Source organism: Dendrobates tinctorius, unplaced genomic scaffold, assembly GCF_039654945.1.
Source record: "Dendrobates tinctorius isolate UK_male_01 unplaced genomic scaffold, ASM3965494v1 ptg000027l, whole genome shotgun sequence".
Lineage (NCBI taxonomy): Eukaryota > Metazoa > Chordata > Amphibia > Anura > Dendrobatidae > Dendrobates > Dendrobates tinctorius.
Window position 1 is genome coordinate 16,138,482 of NW_027361695.1, and position 20,942 is coordinate 16,159,423.

Consider the following 20,942-nt stretch of genomic DNA (forward strand, 5'->3'; position numbering starts at 1 on the left):
AGCCAGCCCTCCCCCCCACAACTGTAGCCAAATAACCCCCATTTTTCAGTGCGTAACTTGTATTATGAAGTTAATTAAGGTTGACAAGCTTAAGTAAGAAGAATTGATGCTTTTGGCATTCAAATGGGCACTGTAGGTGTGTTTCCTGTCCTCCTCTCACTGCCGACTTTTATTCCCCATTGACTTACATTGGGTTTCGTGTTTCGGTACGACCCCGACTTTTCCCTATAATCAGACGATCTTGCTCGACCCGACTTTTGGAAAAGTCGGGTTTCACGAAACGAAACGCGACCCTAAAAAACCAAAAGTCGCTCAACTCTATATGGAGGGACTGGCCACAAGACAGCTATAAATGCATTGATCTATAGAGATTAAGTAAGTAGTAATTAAAGAGTGATGTAAATGTCTTCCACCGACAATCTAGTTTTTGCCAAAACTGTCACTTAAAGACTTTATACAGCTTTGAATTTTTTATTTCTGATGTAAAGTTAAAGAGTAACTAAAGTTTCAACATTTTTTTTTACATTGGCTTCATAGTCTTTGCTTTCTATACACTCTTTGTGCACTCAGGCAGGAGCGTTAGTCTCCTGAGCTGCGCACTTCTCAGGGATCTGTTGAGAGATCAAAGGGGTCTCAGAACTTGGAACCCCATCAATTTGCTGGCAATTAAAGTTCCTGCAAAATATGTAAAAAATATAGTGAAAGTTTAGTTACTCTTTTAGCAACTTTGTAAATATTCTTCATTACTTTTTTTGTACCATTTAGATACTGCGGATTGTTGCTAAGTCATATAACTAGCTGAGCGCTCTGCAATAATGTTACAATTCTGTCCTAGTTCTTACTTCTACTCCTGATGGCTATATTTGCTCTCCGTACTCCCTTCTCTTAGTGTTAGAGATTGCAGCTGAGAAGACCTTGTAGACATAATTCCACAGCATGGTGATGGGAGAAAGTAACTCAGGGATGACAGACAAAACAGACCACAAAATAAAAAAAGGAGCATGAAGTGGAACATAAGGAGGAAATAAGTGTAGGAAATACATGCAGGATATGAACTACTGAAGACAGCAGCACCGTGGATACACACAGACCTCACATCCAACCTATATTCCTTAAGACACTCCCACAAGAAAACAAAATCTGAAAGTTGAATCAAGGTATAAACTACATATCACGGTTCTTAAAATGATTGCAGGGATTATTGCAGACTAAAATTTGTTAGCTAAAGGTAACCACTAATATATGAAAAATATTTTTTTTCCATGTCAAAGCTGCCCATAGACTTCAAATAAAACATGGATTCCATGTTATTGCCAGTTATGCTTTCTATGGATTTCCTGGTATTTTCTCAATACAAAAAATATATATATATATGTACGAAAGAGTTTTATTCAATATTCCCTGTTATTTTATAGACGAGACTAGTCATAAAGGGACATTATGGAGGTCACAGAGGTCATAAGCAGAAATATTGTGCTTCATGCATCAGGCCAAGGCTGGAGCTCCATATATTTTTCTTATGTACTGGCACTTGTGATAAAAGTTAACTGCTGTGCTCCCTGGGATTTATTAAATGTAACAAGAATCCTCTCTCGTTGCTCCCAACTAAGGACGTATTTCATAAGAAAATGGATAAAAACTCTTACAAAGTGGATAATAAAGTGGATAATAGTATTAAACTGGTTACTTTTTGCATGGGGTTCCTTTCATTTAAAAAGAAACTCTTGATGTGACATAATTTTTGATAAGTAGGAGACTAGATGCTAAGATCCCCACTATTTGCTAAAATGAAGGGACAAAATTTCTGAGCTTTTAGACCTCATTCAGACCTCTGATTGGCTCAAGTGCCAGAAAAACGGACAGATTTGATCAGATCAGCGTTGACCAGAGTAACATAACATAGTAACATAGTCAGAGGCGTATCTAGGCTCTCTGGCACCCGGGGCAAGAATTTGGTTCGGCGCCCCCCCCCGCCCAAGTACATATGCGACTTGCACTCTTAGTCATGTACCGACGAGCTGCTCTTCCTAATGCTCTCAATGTTCAGTAAAAAACTGAGAGAAGCAGGAACAGAAGCTTGTTGTCAAGTATGAAAATCGCATATGAGTGAAGTGTCCGTGTGATGACTACTGGAACCTGCAGAGCTGAATCCTGACAACGAATGCACTGCACACTTTTAGGATTCTCCCTTGCTGATGTACCGTCATGTCAGCACAAGTATGTGATTTGTATACTTCTGGCCACACTCCGACTAGATGTGCCCGGCCTCGCTCTGTTCATTTTCATTGAGTGAGGCCACACACGTCTAGTCAGCATGTGACCACATGTATGTAAATTACCGGCATGAGAGAATCCTGACAGTGTTCAGTGAGCACTGTGAGAATTCAGAAGTCTGCAGTCACATAGAATGACAGCAGACTCAGCACAAACCTGGAGAACTCCTGTAATGCTCCTAACAAATAAAAACATGAGAATTAGTCGGTGTCACAAATAACATTTACATCCAGGTACCTTATGGATGACATCGTCTCTGGAGTCGGTCTCCTTTTCTTCTTCTTGTCCAGACCCCATGATGAGTTTTCTCATCCACAGCCGTCTCTGCAGACTTCCATCTTCTCCGGCCTTCTGCAGCAAATCTCCACACGATGCTCTTAAAGATAGAAGTGTCATTATAATGCTCCTAAATAAAAATATCTGCAATACAGTGTATACTGTCTCCTCACACTATTCCCCTCCCTCCTCATACTGTCTCCTCTAACATCCCTCTGTTCATCATACTGTCTCCTCATATATTTACCCCCTCACTCTCTATACTGTCTGCTCACACATACCCCTGACTCCCCATACTGTGTCTGCACACATCCCATCACCGTCACTCCCCATATTGTGTCCACATACATTCACCCGTTCGCTCCCCATACTGTCTGCACCCATCCCCCATACTGTTTCCTCATACATACTCTTTATTTTGTGTCCTCAAATCTCCCCACACATTAAATCCCCCCAACCCCAATCCCCCACACACATTAAGTACCCCCCATCCCCACTCCAAATCCCCCCACACACATTAAATAACCCCCATCCACACTCCAAATCCCTCACACACATTAAATAACTCCCCATCCCCACTCCAAATCCCCCCACACATTAACCCAATCCCCACTCATTAACCCCCACACACATTAACCCCCATCCCAACACATTAACCCCCATCCCCATTCATTAATCCCCGCACACATTAACCCAATCCCCACTCATTAACCCCATCACCACTCCAAATCCCCCCACACATTAAATAACCCCCATCACCACTCCAAATCCCCCCACACATAGAATATACCATTTATAACCACCCTCTGCTTTCTATCACTCAGCCAGTTACTTATCCATTTACACACATTTTCCCCCAGACCCAGCATTCTCATTTTGTGTACCAACCTCTTGTGTGGCACGGTACCAAACGCTATGGAAAAATCAAAATATACCACATCCAATGACTCACCTTGGCCCAGTGTATAGCTTACCTCTTCATAAAAACTGATTAGATGGTTTGACAGGAGCGATTCCTCATAAACCCATGCTGATATGGCGTTAAACAGTTATTCTCATTGAGATAATCCAGAATAACATCCCTCAGAAACCCTTCAAATATTTTACCAACAATAGAGGTTAGACTTACTGGCCTATAATTTCCAGGTTCACTTTTAGAGCCCTTTTTGAATATTGGTACCACATTTGCTCTGCGCCAGTCATGTGGAACAGACTCCGTCGCTATAGAGTCTCTAAATATAAGAAATAATGGTTTGTCTATTACATTACTTAGTTCTCTTAGTACTCGTGGGTGTATGCCATCCGGACCCGGAGATTTATCTATTTTAATTTTATTTAGCATGTTTTGCACCTCTTCTTGGGTTAGATTGGTGACCCTTAATATAGGGTTTTCATTGTCTCTCTGCATTTCACCTAGCATTTCATTTTCCATCGTGAATACCGTGGAGAAGAAGGTGTTTAATATATTAGCTTTTTCCTCATCATCTACAACCATACTTTCCTCACAATTTTTTAATGGGCCTACACTTTCACTTTTGATTCTTTTACTATTGATATAGTTGAAGAACAGCTTGGGATTAGTTTTAAGGCCCCGTCACACATAGCGATCTCGCTAGCGAGATCGCTGCTGAGTCACAAGTTTTGTGACACAACAGCGATCTCACCAGCGAGATCGCTGTGTGTGACAGCGATCAGAGACCGGCCCCCCTGCCGGTATCGCTGATCGCTGCAAGAAACCTCTGGACATTTCTTTCGTCGCTGATCTCCCGCTGGCCAGCACGCATCGCTGCGTGTGACAGGCGGGAGACCAGCGATCAGCTGGTAACTAACGTACACATCAGGTATCCAAGGGATGCACATCCCTTGCATACCCGATGTGTACGTTAGTTACCAGCTCCCTGCATCAGAGCGCTGGTAACTAAAGAACACAGCGACACCGCGTGCTCGGTGTCGCTGTGCTGATTGCTGGTGAAGCTGTCTGTGTGAGTTTCAAAGTTGCACTTCTTTTTTCCAGACCACGCATCTTTTCTTCTAAAAGGGCCACTAATCTACACTTCTGGCAGGTGAAGTTGGATTCTTCTTCTGGTCGATCTGTGAACATCTAGCACAAGTTGCAGCTCACCATGTAGGTTGTCACATCTGCCATGTTGCTCCTAGATCCTGCTGGCTTGCTGCGTGTCTTCCTTCTTGTGTAATCTACTCAATCAGGCAAGCTTTCTTGCAATAATGTCCTAGAGGCAAAAATACGGCACGCGGTTCAGTGATGCTTTCCAAGCAGCTGGTCCCGGCTGTATCCAACGATCCTCTTGCTTAGGGAGACTCTTTGCTTTTCCCAGAAGGCACCTGGAATATGCAAATTATCTTCGTCAAGCTTCAATCCCTGGGTCGGTGATGCTTTCCAAGCAGCTGGTCCCGGCTGTATTCAACGATCCTCTTGCTTAGGGAGACTCTTCGCTTTTCCCAGAAGGCACCTGGAATATGCAAATTATCTTCCTCAAGCTTCAATCCCTGATGTGGTCCAAGTGTCCTCAGTTTTTCTCATACATGGAGAGAAAAAACCTTTCTCTATCATATCCTTTCTGTCAGTCCGTGAAAATTGGACCTAACTCGGATGTCTTCCTAGTCTGGTCCGATTTTTCCACCAAGCCTTAGAATTGTATTGCCAAGTTTCATTCCAAGCTCGGCTCAAAATAGAATATGTCTCCGTGATTTTCAGGGTACTGAGTGAAAACTACGGAAATGTGAATGACCCCATAGGCTATCACAACTATCACAGATACAAGTGCTAACCGTGAAAGCCAATGATAGCACTCATGCTTTCCTTGTGTTGGCTCAGCTCCAAACTCCTCAGAGAGATAAGCGCGTGCATGTCTTTACAAACCTGTACAATACTTGTTCCATTCTCTGAGCCAATAAGGATCAAATGGGACACAGTACTTAGCCAAGAATGTCTTTCCCTGTGGGCTTGTGTAGACAACTGTATTTTTGGCCCACATCGGATCGCACTCGGTCCAATGTTATTTTTGGTTCGAACTGAATCTGTCCTAGGAAACGAATCGCAGTATGCATGAATTGCATCCAATATTCAGCTAGCACTCAGTCATTCAAGTCAATGGGTCCATGGAAAAAATTGGACCATACTCGGATGATTGTTATTCTATGGGGCCGTGAACATGTCTGATTTTTTTTTTCGGACAGAGTTTGTCAGAGGAAAAAAATTGGAACATGCACAAGTTGCATCCAATATTTGGATCGAACTTGGCCATGCGAGTCCGTAGAAAAAAATCGGACCGCACTTGGATGAGTTCTGTCCAATTTTCACAGAGAAGATAGTGAAATTTTCTTTTTTCATCTTTTCATCATCTGAGAATATCTGACCATACTCTGATCGTACTCTGATCAGAGAATGATTAGCAAAATCGAATCAGTTCTCTCGGATGATAAAAAATAAGGTTGTTTGACCCTAGCCTTAGTGTTAGCAATCTTTGGGGCTATGATAATACTCTTAAATTACCAGCTAAATCTTTTTTGGTGATATATCAGGACCCTACAGATGTGTATGACAGCTGTATGGATCTATACAACTAGTTGGGTGTAAAGTGCCAAGATACATCTTTATGCCTGAAATCATAAACTAATTTATTCACTTTCTACATTTTTCTCTATCATTTGTAATGGATAAAATTAAACATTTCTGTTACTAAAAATCTAAAGCATTTAGCAAGTTGGAATAACACATCACATATTGAAATTCTAGAATGAATGGACTCAACGCCACATTTGGGAATAAGGATTAAATATTTAGATGCTAAATAAATGAGTAGTTCCCCTCGCATTACCCAGGCTCGTCTATTAATAATAAGCCTGACACTTGTCAACCTCTGTCAAGGCTGCGTCTTGATCCGAACAGATGCTTCAATATTTGGGAATATTTTGATTTTCAATTTCAGAGATTTTCATTTACGTTTGAAGAAAAACTCATGAATAACGTTTCCATCGGCAAAAACAGGGTATAAATAAATATTAAACAATTCACAAGATGATTTCCAGGAAAGATAGTTTATAAAAATTCATTCTTTAGTATGGGTATAGTAAGGGTCAGCTGCATAGTACCAATATATGAGTAAACCTATAGAAGAAAATCACAATGCAATAAACGTGTGTCTATAGATACAATGCAATCAAAGTTTGCTTAGTATAAGTAATAAAAAAGAAAACATTGGCAGTAGTGATGAGCGAGTATACTCATTGCTCGGGTTTTCCCGAGCATGCTCAGGTGTCCTCCGAGTATTTTGGTGTGCTTGGAAATTTAGATTTCGTCATCTCAGCTGTATGATTTGCGACTTGTATTCAGCCTGTCTACATGTGGGAATTCCCTAACAAACAGGCATTCCACACATGTATTCAGGCTGTCTAGCAGTCACAAAATATTGCAGCTGAGACGACAAAAACGAAATCTCCGAGCACGCCAAAATACTCGGAGGACACCGGAGCATGCTCAGGAAAACCCGAGCAACGAGTATACTCACTCATCAGTAATTGGCAGTCAATCAATTTGGAAATAGAGAGGATGAACTTAAAAATATAGCCTTGGTCAAAAAGTGAATTTGTAAATAATCGTAAAGCTAAAGGGTAGATGATAGAGTTGAGCAAATAAATTCAAGTGGAAATGAATTTTTCTCAAGTTTTACAAAAATTTACATTTCTCAAAATGATAGCTTTAACTAACCATAATGGGTTAACAAATTATGAAAAAATAGTTACACCTTCCTTCTTGTTCTCACTCCCCCCCACCTCTCTGGCTCCTCCGCTCCTTAGGGTCCCGTTACATTTAGCAATGCACCAGCGATCCCGACAACGATACGACTTGGTCAGGATCGCTGGTGCATCGCTAAATGGTCGCTAGTGAGCTGCCAAACAGGCAGATCTCACCAACGACGCAACAGCGATAAGCTATCCATCGGCGGTCGCTCATACCTGTCACACGGCAGCAATGATCACGACTTCCTCCTGCCTCCATGTGTCGCTAGTCGGCGCCAACGGGACGCAAACAAGGAAGAAGTGGCCCAGGACGTTCAAGCGCGATAAGCGATATCCAGCGGGGGGGCCGGTCGCAGGTACGTGTCACATGTAGCAAGAGCGCTAGCGATATCGCTGTTGCGTCACAAAATCGGTGACGCTTTAGCGATCTCGCTATGTGAGAAGGGGGATTTACTGTCACCTGTCCTGTCCTCGCCACATTTTCTGATCTCCCCACCGCTCACATTGGATTCCTGAAATCTCATACTGTGCCAGACTTCTGGCTGTCATGGGGCCTGGTTCTACACATGGGAGAGGGAAGGTACGGCACACATCATGATGTCATGTTGCCGTTGACCTCATGTGTAGACATGGGCGGACCCCTGGATGTTTGGGTCCTGCAGGTTCAGCCGAACAGTTAAAAAAGTTAGCAGAACAGTGCCAGGCCCCAAACCCGAACCTGTACCCCTTTCAATTGAATGGGGGCCTGAACATCCAGTATTTGCCACACTGTCATGTGCACGGCAATGCGGTAAACATTGCTTCTGATGGGCTGTAAAATAATTACCACCTGTCAGAGAGCCGCGGTTCCCAAGCTGTTAAATGACAGCGTAAGCCTGCAGCTGTTTTCGTAGGTAAAAAGTTTACCTCCGGCCACTGGAAATGGCTGATAGGACTACTGCTCCCATCAGCCTACGCCTGCTGCCACAAATAATTGCAAGTTGTATGGCAAATAAACACACTGCAAGTATAAAGTCTTTTGTTTGAAATAAAACAAAACACAATTTTACGTTTTTATTTACACATAACAAACACAATTATATTCACCTAACACCCATTATATTGAAGCATTGTCTTCTGTAATAAAACAAAAATCAAAAACAACCATATCCATCACTTGTCCAACATTTTGTCCCATGCCATAATCCATGTCTGGGGATAAAACGTTTTCAACCTGGATGGTGCAAAGATGTGACCATCTATGCTGAGAACCACTAATGAATGAGCTGCTGAGAGCGCAGCATCAGTGACTAGCGGTGACATCATGGAGGGCCAGCTGAGCCAATGAACTACGGTGACCTCGGTGAGATCACCGCTTGCACAGTGAGAAAAGGCCTCACAACAAAGTTGTTTACTAACAATTTTGGAAAGGTGTCAACAATTTTGTCCTGCCTATTTTGGGGATTTTGTGTGAAATTATGTCTAATTTGCTTTTTGTGTTGTTCCAATACATACAAAGTAAATAAATATGTGAATGCTCTGCCTTCACCTATTGTATCCTCACCCAGTCGTTGCAGATTGTGAGCCCTCGTGGATAGAGTCATCTCTCCTCCTGTACCAGTCGTGACTTGCATTGTTTAAGATTACTGTACTTGTTTTTTATTATGTATACCCCTTTTCCCATGTAAAACGTCATGGAATAAATGGAGCTATAATAATACGTAATAAGAATAATAATAACAATATATGTGTAATTGCAACAATTTTCAAGGAGAAATATTTCATTTTCTGGAACAATTTTAAGGGTTCCAACTGACTGTATATGCATATTTATTTAAAAATAATTTTATTTTAAAAAAACGTTCACTTCCCCATCTCATAACCGCGCAACTTATATATTTTTTAAAACCCGTTGAAGCGCTCAAACAGCGAGAAACGGCCGTTGTCAGCCTTTTTCGGCACTCCTTTGTCACTCCCCTGGCCTGACATGTGTTGCATGTGTCAATAAACCTGTGACGCATTGTATAACTCGTTGAGTGTGACCTTTTCTTCTTTGTGGATTCCAAGGATTGTTTGTTCCAAGGTCGGGCACCCGAGAATCCCAGATGTCAGCATTCCGCATGCCACACGCCACTTGAGCTTCTACGGTAATAGCGGTGCCGTCCGCGTTTTGTTTCTTTTGAGTTTATATATTTTTTAGTTGCTAGATCTCTAGAAACCAAGTTTCCTTTATTATTTAAAACTATTTTTTTAATTAACAAAAAAATGTGGTCAACTGTATCAAGCCAATTGGTTTTTAAAAATTTTAAACCACTGTCATTTTACACAGACACGTTCAACTGTATGGATGACTAATATAATGGAGAGATTGTCCAGCTCCACGATGTAGTGAAAAAATAGTCTTTTCTTTATTCACTTCAATCCATACAAAATGCGAGGTTAAAATGCCAGCACAGAGACTAAGGGTGCGAAGTCACCAGAAATGCGTTGATAACGCAAGCATATTCACTCTCTGTGCTGGCATTTTAACCTCGTATTTTGTATGGATTGATGTGAATAAAGAAAAGACTATTTTTTCACTACATCGTGGAGCTAGACAATCTCTCCTTTCTCTATGCTACAACACAAGCGCTTTGACACGGTGGGTCTGTGCTCCGATGCCTAAAGATGCCCTGTCTGGTGAGCTGGGTTTCTTATTGAAATGACTAATACAATCCAGAAAAAAGTTTGAGCAGTTTTTGGCAGTTTTATATACCACAGTAATGTAACAATAAGCATGTTAAACTCTTTGGATGACTAATTGAATTCATAAATAAATTTTGAAAACATTTTTTTGGCAGTTTTATACACCACCGTAACGTTAAACCAGCCATGTTAAACTTTACGAATGACTAAATCAATCCAGAGAAAAAAGGTGAACTTCTTGTTGAGCTTTAAATATCACCGTAATTTAACACTAAGCAGTGCGTTAAAGTCTATGGACTAGAGTTGAGCGACTTTTGGTTTTTTAGGGTCGCGTTTCGTTTCGTGAAACCCGACTTTTCCAAAAGTCGGGTCGAGCAAGATCGTCCGATTATAGGGAAAAGTCGGGGTCGTCCCGAAACACGAAACCCAATGTAAGTCAATGGGGAATAAAAGTCGGCAGTGAGAGGAGGACAGGAAACACACCTACAGTGCCCATTTGAAAAATGTACACACTGAAAAATGGGGGTTATTTGGCTACAGTTGTGGGGAGGAGGGCTGGCTCCAGGTTTTCATGTGCCCTGGGTGAAAGAGCGCCCCTTTAACACATACCACAACTCATCATGCTCCGATACGGCAGAGAAATAGCGGTATAGTACAATGAAAAATACCTCAATTTTTACATCTCATGACGAGGCCCATCTATTTCTCCATACAGAATCATTGGTCCCATATAATGTTTGAAACAGTATATGATGAGCTCCACATAATGCTACAGTATATGTTGGTCCCCATGGATGAAGCTCCACTGTCTTATGGGCCCAAATAATGCTCCAAACATAATGGGCCCCATTTCTAATGCTCTAGTGTATAATGGGCCCTGTAAATGCTGCTCCAGTGTCTGATGTCCACCTTTGGAATGTTCCAGTGTATGGTGGGCCCCATCTATCATTCTCCAGAGTATAGTGCTCCCCAAAAATTGCTGTCCCAACATTGAAAACAATCAAATAAGTCTCCTTTGCTAGGGAATCCCTGTACTAGTCAAGACTCCTCGTCGTCCCCATCTTCCATCTCACTGCACAGTATTTCAACTTTGCAAGTGCTGTGATCCTGGGCAAGCAGAGGGGGCCCACTCGTTGGCGACGGCACTGGCACAGGGCCCCTGATAGTACGGTGGTGTGTCTGATGGCGGGTGGGCCGAACCTGCACTTTCATCTGCAGCTTCCTCTTTGTCACCGTGTAAGATGGAACTGTATATGGGAAGGGTAACCTGAGTTTCATCAGGGTCAGATTCAGGCCGGGTAGCGTGCGAGGGGAATGTAGTGGTCTGGGTCAATGTACCAGCAGATTCATCGAGCAGTGGCTGGGCATCAGTGCACTTGTGTCGCCCCCAGGAGTACGGTCGCCACAGTGGCATTACCTTCTTCCTAGGGAGTGTGATGTCATGCTTGGGAGCAACGAAGGATCTCTCTAGCAGGTTAACTGATTGGGCAGCGTTATTCCCACGAGTCATGACCCTCCAAACAGCGTTCATGAAGGCAAAGTGTTTGTTTTACGTGGGCAGTATGGTTGCAAAGCTGAACCTTAAAGGAATGTCCAGAAGGGCACCACCAGGAGTGGAGCCTACGGTTAAATTCGACTCCACCTGGGAAACCTCAACCATGCCAGCTACAGAACAGATGCACACATTGCAAGCTTAATTCCGTTAACGAACGAGACTCCGTCATGCCCCGCGGTCCGAGTCCGGCTTACTAGAGGGACACGTGAGGCTCTGGCACATGAGATTGGCCAATAACTGGTGTGTCATGCCCTTACATGTCCGTGGCTGCATGTGCGCTACACTGAAAAGGCCAGCGTTTGTCGCTTACAGGTGCAGATAACCCGCTGAACAACGTTAGTGATGGGGATCACTGATTACAATTATTACCCGCGAACAATGATTTCCCAGTAAGTGCGGGTCAACCGCAGTTCTGGAATTAGGCCTAACCGTCATTCCTGAAAAAATGAAAAACTTACGTGTGCAAACCACAGGTGCTGTAGCTTGCTTAACAGCTCGCCAGCCGTTCTCACGCCCAGTATGGATTACACGTGATTGCACAAAGGTGAGAAAGGGTACCGTATCCCCGGATAACATGTATGGATAGCGTACACATTCAAAATATATGTCTCAGGAGGCAGGCTCAGACGGTGTTAGGCCCAGTATGGATTGCACGTGATTGCACAAAGGTTAGAAAGGGTACCGTATCCCCGGATAACATGTATGGATAGCGTACACATTCAAAATATATGTCTATACATCAGGAGGCAGGCTCAGATGGTGTTAGGCCCAGTATGGATTGCACGTGACTGCACAAAGGTTAGAAAGGGTACCGTATCCCCGGATAACATGTATGGATAGCGTACACATTCAAAATATATGTCTCAAGAGGCAGGCTCAGACGGTGTTAGGCCCAGTATGGATTGCACGTGATTGCACAAAGGTTAGAAAGGGTACCGTATCCCCAGATAACATGTATGGATAGCGTACACATTCAAAATATATGTCTCAGGAGGCAGGCTCAGATGGTGTTAGGCCCAGTATGGATTGCACGTGATTGCACAAAGGTTAGAAAGGGTACCGTATCCCCAGATAACATGTATGGATAGCGTACACATTCAAATTATATGTCTATACATCAGGAGGCAGGCTCAGACGGTGTTAGGCCCAGTATGGATTGCACGTGATTGCGCAAAGGTTAGAAAGGGTACCGTTTCCCCGGATAACATGTATGGATAGCGTACACATTCAAAATATATGTCTCAGGAGGCAGGCTCAGACGGTGTTAGGCCCAGTATGGATTGCACGTGATTGCACAAAGGTTAGAAAGGGTACCGTATCCCCAGATAACATGTATGGATAGCGTACACATTCAAAATATATGTCTCAGGAGGCAGGCTCAGATGGTGTTAGGCCCAGTATGGATTGCACGTGATTGCACAAAGGTTAGAAAGGGTACCGTATCCCCAGATAACATGTATGGATAGCGTACACATTCAAAATATATGTCTATACATCAGCAGGCAGGCTCAGACGGTGTTAGGCCCAGTATGGATTGCATGTGATTGCACAAAGGTTAGAAATGGTACCGTTTCCCCGGATAACATGTATGGATAGCGTACACATTCAAAATATATGTCTCAGGAGGCAGGCTCAGACGGTGTTAGGCCCAGTATGGATTGCACGTGATTGCACAAAGGTTAGAAAGGGTACCGTATCCCCAGATAACATGTATGGATAGCGTACACTTCAAAATATATGTCTCAGGAGGCAGGCTCAGACGGTGTTAGGCCCAGTATGGATTGCACGTGATTGCACAAAGGTTAGAAAGGGTACCGTTTCCCCGGATAACATGTATGGATAGCGTACACATTCAAAATATATGTCTCAGGAGGCAGGCTCAGACGGTGTTAGGCCCAGTATGGATTGCACGTGATTGCACAAAGGTTAGAAAGGGTACCGTATCCCCAGATAACATGTATGGATAGCGTACACATTCAAAATATATGTCTCAGGAGGCAGACTCAGATGGTGTTAGGCCCAGTATGGATTGCACGTGATTGCACAAAGGTTAGAAAGGGTACCGTATCCCCAGATAACATGTATGGATAGCGTACACATTCAAAATATATGTCTATACATCAGCAGGCAGGCTCAGACGGTGTTAGGCCCAGTATGGATTGCACGTGATTGCACAAAGGTTAGAAATGGTACCGTTTCCCCGGATAACATGTATGGATAGCGTACACATTCAAAATATATGTCTCAGGAGGCAGGCTCAGACGGTGTTAGGCCCAGTATGGATTGCACGTGATTGCACAAAGGTTAGAAAGGGTACCGTATCCCCAGATAACATGTATGGATAGCGTACACTTCAAAATATATGTCTCAGGAGGCAGGCTCAGACGGTGTTAGGCCCAGTATGGATTGCACGTGATTGCACAAAGGTTAGAAAGGGTACCGTTTCCCCGGATAACATGTATGGATAGCGTACACATTCAAAATATATGTCTCAGGAGGCAGGCTCAGACGGTGTTAGGCCCAGTATGGATTGCACGTGATTGCACAAAGGTTAGAAAGGGTACCGTATCCCCAGATAACATGTATGGATAGCGTACACATTCAAAATATATGTCTATACATCAGGAGGCAGGCTCAGACGGTGTCAGGCACAGTATGGATTTGACGGCCCAGATTACACAGCGGAGGAGCAGGGAGAGGTAAAGATTGCAAATGCTGGGGCCCTGCCCAAGCAAGGGGGGCCCACTCGTGGGCGTCGGTACTGGCACTGGGCCCCTCATAGCACAGCGGTGTGTCTGACGGCGGGTGTGCACCACCACCGTCAGAGACACTTGATTGCACTATGAGGGACCCTGTGCCAGTGCCCGCGCCCAAGAGTCGGCCTACCCACCTGTCCAGGGCAACGGCACTCGCACGGTGTCGTGCGCTAGGTGGTGACCCCGGCCATGGGGGGGGAGGCAGCACAGTTAGGGAGTTTTAGAAAGTGGCATATGTTGATGTTGGACATTCAGCTGATGCAAAAGGCGAAATAGGTGAAGTCCCAGGAAGAGGTGGACCAAAGCAAGCCATTTTTCTGTCACCCTATGTGTCATCAGGGGAAGGTGGGACAAAATCCTTGGAAACCCATGCATGGTTCATTTTAATGAAGGTTAGATCATCCACATTTTGGGTTGACAGACGGGTCCTTTTTTCTGTCAGGATTGATCCAGCTGCACTGAAGACTCTTTCCGATAGCACACTTGCAGCTGGGCAAGCGAGCTCCTGTAAGGCATATTGGGCCAATTCAGGCCAGGTGTCCAGTTTAGCGGCCCAATAGTCAAAGGGGAATGACCTGTGTGGGAGAACATCGATATGGGAGGAAAAGTAGTTTGTAACCATAGTTGACAACTGCTGTCTCCTGTCACTTTCCATCGATGCAGTATTACCAGTTGTGTGAGCGGTATTTGAAAAATCAGTCCATAACATTGTCATGAAACCCCTGTCTCCAACGCCACTTCTGCTGTGTGCACCACGAACACCTCTGCCAAGCTGCCCCCGGCCCGTACGGCTCGTGTGAGAACCATCACCGCTGCTGTGTGCTGGGAATGCCTCAAGCAACCGATTTACCAGAGTTGCTTGTTTATTAGCCAATATTAGGTCAAGGTTCTCCTGTGGCATGATGTTTTGTAATTTGCCTTTATAGCGTGGATCCAGGATGCTGGCCAACCAGTAGTCGTCATCGTTCATCATTTTGGCAATGCGGGGGTCCCTTTTTAGGATCTGCAAGGCATAATCTGACATGTGGGCCAATGTTCCCGGTGTCAATGATGCACTGCGAGTGCTGGGTGGAGGAGCACTTTCTGGCAAATCCACATCCCTCCAGTCACGCACAAACCCTGTACCAGACCTTGCCACGCCAACATTTTCACTTGCCCCAGGAGATGCATCCTCCTCCCCTAAGTAATCATCCCCATCATCATCTTCCTCCTCCTCTTCTTCCTCCACCTCGTCCAGGAGAGGTCCCTGAGCAGACAATGGCTGAATGTCATCAAGGATTCCCTCCTCCTCTTCCTCCTCATCAACATTGGCTGCAGACGCCTGCTCCTTAAGGTGCGTCAAAGTTTGCATGAGCAGACGCATAAGTGGGATGCTCATGCTTAGGATGGCGTCGTCTGCGCTTACCAGCCGTGTGCATTCCTCAAAACACTGAAGGACTTTACAGAGGTCTTTCAGCTTCGACCACTGCACACCTGTCAACTCCATGTCTGCTCTCAAAGTGCCTGGCCGTGTATCCTCCCACAAATGCATTATGGCCTGCCTCTGCTCGCACAGCCGCTCCACCATGTGCAGGGTGGAGTTCCACCTTGTTGCAATGTCGATAATGAGGAGGTGGTTGGGAAGGTGGAGCAATCGCTGCAGCTTCTGCATACGAACGGAGTGTACAGGCGACCGGCGGATGTGCGCGCACAGTCTTCGCACCTTCTGGAGCAGGGCTGTTAACTCCGGATAATTTTTGAGGAAGCACTGCACCACCAGGTTCAAGGTGTGAGCCAAGCAAGGTATGTGGCTGAGTTTTGAAAGGGCTATGGCTGCCACAAAATTACGGCCGTTATCACTAACTACCTTGCCTGCCTCAAGATGTACACTGCCCAGCCATGACTCAGTTTGTCGCTTCAAGTACTCGGCCAGCACCTCGGCGGTGTGTCTGTTGCCCAAACACATCATCTGCAACAAAGCCTGCTGACGCTTTCCACTAGCTGCTCGATAGGGGGACACATCGTGTGCAACAGTGGCAGCTGCAGATGGAGTGCTCGTACGACTGCGCTCTGTGGACGAGCTATCGCTTCTGGAGGAGGAGGAGGAGGGTCGAACGCCTACAGCCAACTGTTTCCTATACCGTGGGCTAGGCAGCACTGTCCCACCACCGCTGTCCCCTGTGGACCCTGCATCCACCACATTAACCCAGTGCGCAGTGATGGACACGTAACGGCCCTGGCCATGCCGACTGGACCATGCATCTGTTGTGAGGAGCACCTTTCCGCTCACTGACTGCTTGAGTGCATGGACAATGCGGTCTTTCACATGATGGTGGAGGGCTGGGATGGCTTTGCGAGAGAAGAAGTGGCGACTGGGTAGGTCATAGCGTGGTACTGCATAGGCCATGAGTTCGCGGAAAGCTGCGCTTTCCACCAACCGAAAGGGCATCATCTCAAATGAGATTAGTTTGGCAATGTGGGCGTTCAAACCCAGTGTACGCAGATGAGAGACTGAGTACTTTCTTGACCTACTCATAGTGTCTGGGAGGGTGAGCTGGACTTGAGAGCTGCATATGGTGGAAGTAGCGGTGGACAGGGCGGACTGAGAGAGGGTTGATGATGGTGATGGAGTTGGTGTTCTTTCTGATGGCCTAGAATCAGTCTTTCGTTGATATAACAGTGGGATTCCCTGACTGCTGTGGCCTTGCAAGGACACCTCAACATTTTCTGCTGTGCTAACCGGTGGGCTTACAGTGGGGGAAACAATGTAGCGTTGCTGACTACCTTCGTTGTGATCAGTTGCACATGTGGCACTTGAGGTTTGGTGTTGTGTCCACGCTTGCAAGTGCAAGCTGGTTAAATGTCTAAGCATGCAACTGGTATTCAAATTTTTCAGATTTTTCCCTCGGCTAAAGGTCTTTGCGCACTTCTTACAGATAACCTTGGCCTGATCATGAGGATTTTGTTCAAAAAAGTGCCACACTGCACTCTTCCTACTTTGGCAGACATTTTGCGGCCTAGCACGCTGTGATCTTTTGACCCTCTGGACAAGCTGTCCAGCAACTCTTTTGATGTTTGGAACCTGTCTTTGGAGTGCTACGGGCCTGCCAGATAACAGCTGTTGCGATGTCGATGTCTGCTGTGGATGCTCCTCATCTGAGCTATTGGAAGCAGCACCCTCTTCCCCCAATGGATGCCAATCTGGGTCAACAACTGGGTCATCCATCACCTCCTCTTCTATGTCATGTGCACCTTCCTCTGTGTCACCGTGTATGGTGGTATAGTGTGCGGGAAGGGGCACCTGAGTCTCATCAGGGTCAGAATCTGGCTCTGTACACTGCGAGGACAATGTAGTGCTCTGAGTGAATGTACCAGCAGAATCATCCATCAGCGGCTGTGCATCAGTGCACTCCATGTCAGATTCATCTTGGCCTGGGTAATTCACCATTTGACTTGATAATCCAGGCATGGTATGTGAAAACAGCTCCATGGAGTAATCAGTAGTATGGCCTGCGTCATCCTTCAATCTTGGTTGGGGTGAAGGACACTAGGAAAGGTGTGGTTCATGAACATGAGCCTCCAATGACGACTCAGTGCTTTTACTTTTTACAACTGAAGAAGAGGAGGCGATAGAGCTGGAGGCTGAGTCAGCAATGTAAGACAAAACTTTTTCCTGATGCTCTGGCTTTAAAAGCGGTTTGCCAACTCCTAGAAAACTAAGCGTTCGAGGCCTTATGTAGCCAGACGATGACGCAGGCTCAACACCTCCTGCATTCGGTCCTATTTTGCTCTTGCCACTACCATCAGATCCACCACCAACACCATCATTACCAGCTGCCAACCCCCGCCCAATTCCACGGCCTCTTCCACCAGCCTTCCTCATTTTTGGTAGAAATGTAGACAAAATCCAACAAACTATATAGTAATGTAAAACAAGGTACAAGGTGTCTATAGGACAGGGGAGATTTTGAATTTCTGCAGACACTTGTGGACACTGGACACTTTTGGATTGTGTGAGGCCCACTGATATCTGAGCGCTATGTGACAGGCTCGATGGCACAGCTGTGACCAAAGTGACAAGAGGATAAGGGAGATTTTGAATCTCTGCACACACTTTTGGACACTGGACACTTTTGGATTGTGTGAGGCCCAATGAATATCTGAGCGCTATGTGACAGGCTCGATGGCACAGCTGTGACCAAATTGACTAGAGGATAAGGGAGATTTTGAATCTCTGCACACACTTTTGGACACTGGACACTTTTGGATTGTGTGAGGCCCAATGAATATCTGAGCGCTATGTGACAGGCTCGATGGCACAGCTGTGACCAAAGTGACTAGAGGATAAGGGAGATTTTGAATCTCTGCACACACTTTTGGACACTGGACACTTTTGGATTGTGTGAGGCCCACTGATATCTGAGCGCTATGTGACAGGCTCGATGGCACAGCTGTGACCAAAGTGACTAGAGGATAAGGGAGATTTTGAATCTCTGCACACACTTTTGGACACTGGACACTTTTGGATTGTGTGAGGCTCAATGAATATCTGAGCGCTATGTGACAGGCTCGATGGCACAGCTGTGACCAAAGTGACTAGAGGATAAGGGAGATTTTGAATCTCTGCACACACTTTTGGACACTGGACACTTTTGGATTGTGTGAGACCCAATGAATATCTGAGCGCTATGTGACAGGCTCGATGGCACAGCTGTGACCAAAGTGACTAGAGGATAAGGGAGATTTTGAATCTCTGCACACACTTTTGGACACTGGACACTTTTGGATTGTGTGAGGCCCAATGAATATCTGAGTGCTATGTGACAGGCTCGATGGCACAGCTGTGACCAAAGTGACTAGAGGATAAGGGAGATTTTGAATCTCTGCACACACTTTTGGACACTGGACACTTTTGGATTGTGTGAGGCCCACTGATATCTGAGCGCTATGTCACAGGCTCGATGGCACAGCTGTGACAAAAGTGACTAGAGGATAAGGGAGATTGGATTGCTTTTAAAAAAGCAGTTTGCGGAGCAGTGATTAAACAGCAATGCAGGAATGTCAGGAAGCCTTAGAAGGCAGCCTAACAACCAACACCACTGATACACCACTATATAGCCTCCCCTTGCACTGCACACACAGTGACTGGTGTGTTGTGCAGGCCAAATCGCTAGCAGCAGAAGCAGTTTTTTTGTCTTCTTCCCTGCCTAACGCTCTCCCTACAGAATCAGCAGCAACCTCCCTATACTGAGATCGGCAGAAGTAAGATGGCGGTCGGCGTGCACGCCCTTTTATACCCCCTGTGACGCCCACCAAAGCAAGCCAATCACTTGCATGCCCTTCTGAAAGATGGTGGTGACCCCTGCCTATGTCATCACGTTGCCCACAGTGTCCGTGGATCCTGATTGGCTGAAAAAGAGCGCAAAACAAACTTTTGAAACGCGACTTTGGCGCGTAAGTCGCCGACCTCGTGGCCGACCTCATCCTAGGGTCGGGTTTCGTTTCATGAAACCCGACTTTGCCAAAAGTCGGCGACTTTTGAAATTGTTCAACCCGTTTCGCTCAACTCTACTATGGACTAATTGAATCCACAAAAAAAGTTGAACTTTCTTTTTTGTTTCATATACCACCGTAATGTAACACTAACCATGTTAAATTCTATGGATGACTACTTGCATCCAGAAATAATTTCTAACATTTTTTTGTCAGTTTTATATGTCATTGTAATGTAACACTAACCACGTTAAACTGTAAGGATGGCTAATTCAATCCTGAAAAAAAAATTGAACTTTTTTGGGAGTTTTATATACCGCTGTAATGTAACACCAACCACAATAAAATCAATGGATGACAATATAGACATTTTTTTCACACTGAAAAAAGAATGTGGTCACATGCAGCAGCTATATATTTAGCAACATACTGCAAAGCCATAAGCCCTGCATATAGACTGTATCCTGTCACTCTCCCTGCTCCTGCAACTGTCCCTAGACGAAATGCAGAATGTACTTGATACAAACAAATAAGCACATGGTTAGCCCTTAGAAGGACTGTTAGTGTAATGGTTCAGCATCAGCACCAGCATCAACACTAGAAGACTCTGAATAGTTATACTGTACACAAACAGAACTGAATAACTGCTCTCTCCTTACAATAAGAACTGTCCCTGAGCTGTGCAATGCCATCAGTTAGCCAAAAATTGCGACACCTGTTCTTTAATTACTTCTGATGCGGTAATGCAGCCAGCCAATCAAATTAATGCCACTACCAAGATAGCTACAGTATTACAGTGACTAAAAGACAATCCCTGCATGCTTATTGGCTGTGTCACAGGTGCCAAACCTGCGGGGCAGGTATTAAAGCCTCAAATCTGACCACCAACCAATGCTTGTAGAGTGCCGAGCATATCTGAGCAACCAGATACTCTTTTGTTATCGGAGTATCACAGAGCACGTTTACTGAAATTTGACTATTAAAACTTCGTACAAAAGGCTTTGTTGGCGATGACAGCTTCAAGACACCTCCTGTCTGGAGATACCAATCACATGCTTTGCTCAGGTGTGATTTTGGCCAACTCTTCCACACAAACACTCTTGAAATCCTGAAGATTCTGTGGGCTCCTTCTATGAATTCTGAGCTTTAGTTCCTTCCATAAATTTAGTGTTGAATTCAGGTCA